Source organism: Cyprinus carpio, chromosome B3 (genome assembly GCF_018340385.1).
Source record: "Cyprinus carpio isolate SPL01 chromosome B3, ASM1834038v1, whole genome shotgun sequence".
NCBI classification, from domain to species: domain Eukaryota; kingdom Metazoa; phylum Chordata; class Actinopteri; order Cypriniformes; family Cyprinidae; genus Cyprinus; species Cyprinus carpio.
Window position 1 is genome coordinate 18,047,935 of NC_056599.1, and position 5,407 is coordinate 18,053,341.

Below are 5,407 nucleotides of genomic sequence, written 5' to 3' on the forward strand. Positions count from 1 at the left end.
GAGAAAAAAATGTAAACGTTTGGTTGCACGAGACTGCGTCAAATGCTTTTTGTTAATTTATTTGTATGTTTTATGTGTATGCACATTTTTTTATTTTGAATGTTTTTTTATTATTATTATTTTAAAGAATGCATTTCTTTGAAGAATCATTTGTATTCATAACATTGTCTCCCCAATGTAAGTTGGCGGTTGAATTATGATTAAAAAATAGACCTGTATTAGAGGTCCAACCTCAAATTTGTCCTTGAAATAATTACTTTGATTCATTTTATTTGCTTTGCTTGAGTTTGAACTTTTCTTTGCAGCAAGCAGTGTAATATCCAATGTTGACCACAAGATGGGGCTTTCCACCATGCTTTTAAAAATATGCAGCTGTACAGAAGATTTCCTGTTAGGGAAAAACATGTAATTCTAGACCCCTTTTAGAGGACTTCTGGCCCTTTGCAATTAACTAAATTTCTTTTATAAGTGAAGGTGCTCATAATGAATGTGAGTACCAATGGAATCATTGTAGTTTGAGTGAGAGATTCATGTAAAAACAGTCATGTCTTAAAAGGGTAATCCACTAAAAAATTTAAATTCTGTCATAAATTTCTCGCCCCCAAGTCATTCCAAACCTGTTTGAAACCTTCCATTTATCTGTAGAACACAAAAGAAGATATTTTGAAGAATGTTGGTAACCAAACAGTTTTGGTTCCTATTGACTTCCATTGTATTTTTGTCAGTAGGAACCAAAACTGTTTAGTTTCAGAAATAAAAAAGTTTCATACAGGTTTGAAGTTAATAATAAAAGAGTTTACATTTTTTTGGGTGAACTATCCCTTTAAGTGAATGTAAACAATGTTTTTAATTTTTCACATGGCAGGTGGATGTTCACATTTGTAAAAGCTCTCTGTCTGAGAAAAGCTCATGTTGTTCTGTGTGATTGCTTGAATAGCGGCCAAAGGTTTTTTTATGTTTTTTTCACTGCAGAGAAAGTAAGGCTATTATTTCATGTGAGGCCTCGATATAGGCTACACTTCAACCCCAGCAAACATTTTTTAAGGGCTTATCCCTCCCTGAGCATCCCAAGACTCTAGGGACAGCTACAATATTTATTGTTTGCTTTTAGCTCAACTTGACTCAGTTTTCACGTATCTCAGCAGAGGTGAAAGCTGTCTCTAAGCAAACTTCGTCAGCAAGGTGTTCAAAAGCACCGGCAGACCTAATATATTACCATGTGCTGCATTTCAAACACCTTTCTCTCTTTTCCTGTCTTTTTTGTTTGCTTTTTTTAAATACAGCATCTTCAGCATCTCGCTCCTTTTTTCCCTCTTCATTACAGATTCTGACAGCCATTTGTGTTAGTGAACAGCCCAGTTCTTCGGAGTGTTGTTATCATTAGCAGCTATTTTTGAGGACTGGCAAGTGCCCTGGGTGTTGAGTGCAAATGCACTGCTGAATATTTAACATCTGCGATATTCATTTACACAGTCTAGAAAGAGGCTCACCTAAAGTGCTCTTTGCACCGTTTAATCCAGAGATGATTTACAGATTGGAGGAACCTCATTAATAATATTTTTTTCTTAATGGCAAAACATAAAATGCCACAAAGTTAATAGCTTTTCTGTTAATTGTTAGTTTGAGATTTGGAATCTCCTACCTAGCTTTAAAAATCGGTGACTATTGGCTGCATCTGTAAACCTAGTGAGCTGTTTTTAGACAAATTTGGTACAATCAAACATCCAATACTCTAGACATGCAGAAGACTGGGCCCACAGAAGAATTTTTATTTATTTATTTAAATAATAAGAGTGTTACCGGAGGTGTTACTAAAAAAATCATCATAATTTAAACAAAACTGCTATAACCCGGTAAAAAAAAAGCAATCATGTTTGGAACAGGAACTTTTTAGCTGTACTAAAATATCTGTGATCTGTATTTATGCTTTTATATGAACAAGATGTGACCTGAGCCACAGTGCAAACTGGTCTACAGGTGCAGTGTCTATGAAACTTTTAATTAAAAAAAAAAAAACCCTAACAAAATTGAATTATATATATATATATATATATATATATATATATATATATAATATATATATATATATATATATATATATATATTGCCATATACATTCATAAAGAGGTATATTATTTGATATATCTTTGCTAATGGGCACTTAATTTTTTTTTTAAAGCAACTGTTTTTAGAGCACTCTACAGGTAAGTGAAATTCACTGTCATAAATATATTACTGTCGTGATTGCACTGGACCGCTGCATGTGTGTTTGTTGCTGCCGTAAAGCAGTTCACCTTTTGGCGGGATTTCTACCTGCTCACCAAACTACTCCCAGAACAGACGTTTGGGGTGGAGTGTGGGAAAGAAACAGCTGCCATTTGCCTCGTTAGAAATCAGTGTAACGTCAGAACTGGTACCTCAAGGTAAAAAAAAAAACACTTACAGTTGCTTTACAAAATTACCCATACTAAAATTAACCATGGTCTTACTACAACTAAAACCATGGTAAACAAATTAGCCATGATTCTGCTACACATGGTAGTCAATACGCCAAAAAACCATGGTTACTACACTTTGACTACAGTAAAACCATGATTATTTTGCACAAGGGTATTTAATCAGAATACACCCTGTTGAAAAAAACAGCATATGCTGGTTAGGTATGTTTTGACGCTGGTCTTTGCTGGTCCTTTACTGGTTCTTGCTGGTTTAAGCTGGTTCTTTGCTGGTTTATGCTGGTCATGTGCTGGCAAAGGACCAGCATAAACCAGCATCCCAGCGTCAAAACAACAGCACATGCTGTTTTTTTTTATTTATTTTTTTTTTTCAGCAGGGTTGCAGCTACTTTTTTCTATCATCAGTGGAAAAGGTTACTTTTGTCCAGATGGTGTAGTTACAACATCTACCAGCAGGAGCTAATGTGGAGCTTCCAACAAAGCTTTTCCAGCTAAGCCTTCACCACTCATACCAGGTAGGCATCTCACAACATTTGAGTCCACTGCATCACTACGAATCCCACCCAGCTGTTTATGATCACAGTCTAATGCCGTCTCCACACTCACTGCCCCGGGCATCTACCCCTCACCTGCTCAATCTGCAGTCTGATCAGTGCTCCAAAGTCTTTACAGGCCAGATGAAGACTGTGTTCATCGCCATTCAGCCCGACTGTGTTGGCTAATTATGACAGTTAGTAGTGGGGATTGTGAGAGTCATTCACAGGCCATTAGAGCTCAGCCCGCGAGGTGATATCATCTGTCACTTCCTCTATTCCCCTGCAGCACTGCTATGTCTGTGGCATCATTCCGCATCCCACAAGCCCTGAAACAGGAAGCCTTAAATCTGCCTCGGAAGCCTTGTGCATTAGTTCCTTTCCTTCCTTTGTGAGGTGAGTACATGCCTACCTGACCGCTGGTTTAATTGAACATTTAACATCTGTAGCCAGATGTGAGATGCAGGGAACAAACCTTTCAAAAAGCTCCTAAATGTTCCCAACTGTTACACATCTAACCTCAGTGAAGGCAATGAAAAAAAACAAGACTGTCGAATTATGCTTATTTACCTTTGAGATGCAAATTTTCCATTTTACGCCGCATCTAGTCAAGGGCAGAGGGACGATGAAATGATGAAAAATGTGTTGAATACCGATCAACAGAGGCCCCTTTGTGCACACGCTGACCTCTAACTGCAACTGCGCTAAGAGAGATAATGCATTGGTCTCATTAGAGGAACAAGAAAACTGAGAATTGTTTCAATATGACCAACAATAGTAGCTGTTAAATTATCTGGAGAACCATGGATAAAGGGTCCGTTCATGAAAAGACATGAAAATTCTGTCATCATTTACTCAGTCATGTCATTCCAGACCTGTATGAGTTTTTTTTTTTACTGTTCTGTTTCTGCTATGAAAAACAGCAGTGTGCTATTGAGCTTCAAAAATGTCTCTAATTGTATTATAAAAGTGGACTGAACAATTTGAATAGTATTTTTCAAGCCATTCTTCCTAGAACAGTCCTTTTGAGGCTACAAGGCTAGAGTCCTGCTCAGCATCAAACACTAGAATGACACAGTCTAGCAGGGTTGCAAAGTCTCTCAAAGGTTGCTATCTATAGTCTCTCAGTGGTTTACATTATGCACCGTTTAGCATTATGTAATTAATTTACAACAAAATAACAGAAAACATATCTTAATCTACAATATCTTTTTTTTTTTTTTTTTGCATTACATGAAATGAAAATGAAAGTGGACAAGCTCAGGAAGCTTTCATGAATTTGAATCTGTGCAAAGAATTGTGGGTGATTGAAGGACTTGAAGGATACACCTTATGCACCCTTCAAAACAGGCTGAATGAAGGACATGAAATGAAGGACTACTAAGGATCCTTCAAACTGAGACGTCCTTCTATGGCACTTGATGACGTGGTAGCTGAGACTGCAGCCTTACTAAGATGCAGCCTTCTGATTGAGAAGCACCCAGGGTCTTAAGAATCACTAGAAACGTCCAGGCAAATATGTTTGAAGCAGGTTCGATTTAAGATCTGTTAATTTGATTCACCTGAACAATGCCAAATTCCAACTATTGGAACTAAATGTGATGCACTAGGAATGTCGCAAAATAACAGTTTTGACAATAATTGTGATATTTAAAAAAAAATGGAAATTTGATTATATGTTAATACTACACATACAATGATATCATCAATAATCCAGAGCCCATAACTCCACTTAGTAAGTGATGGTATTGGAGCTCAACCCTGGATGTCACCCACCATAAAACAGAAAAAATAAGATGGTGCCACAATGGCTGCTTCTGAAATCACATGCTTTCTGAGTAGGTGGTACTTTTGATTAGTTACTTTGCAACTTTTAAAAAAAAAAATATATATATATATGTTCTATTTAATAAGAATGTCTGTTTTATGATCACAATCCATACCATTTGTCATGTTGTCATTGTCATGTTACCTACCAGCGTCAGTTATGTTAACGTTCAGTTACATTCACAGATCCTCTCCAGTGGCCTCTTGGGATAGTAAGATGTCCATCAAGGTATATTCTGTACATTTGGCCTACTATTTTATGAATACAATTAATTGGGTTCTATTACTCTATTCACATATTGTTTTTCATCTACTATATAGTAGAGAAGAATGCATATTTGGATACAGCCAGTGTATTGCTACTACTGGTGCACAAAAACAAAAGTGACTTTACTCTAAAAAGTATGGATGAAATCAAGTCCTGATCATTTTTCTCTTGTTGAAAATCTGTTCTAAGTTTCATGTTATCTTCCGTGACAGGTGAAAAATATCAAATAAAGCAAAAAGAAAAACGCAAATGTGTTGCACAAAGCATAGCAAGTAAACTTTTCACAGGCACACAATACAGTCTAATCCATACAATGAATTGTG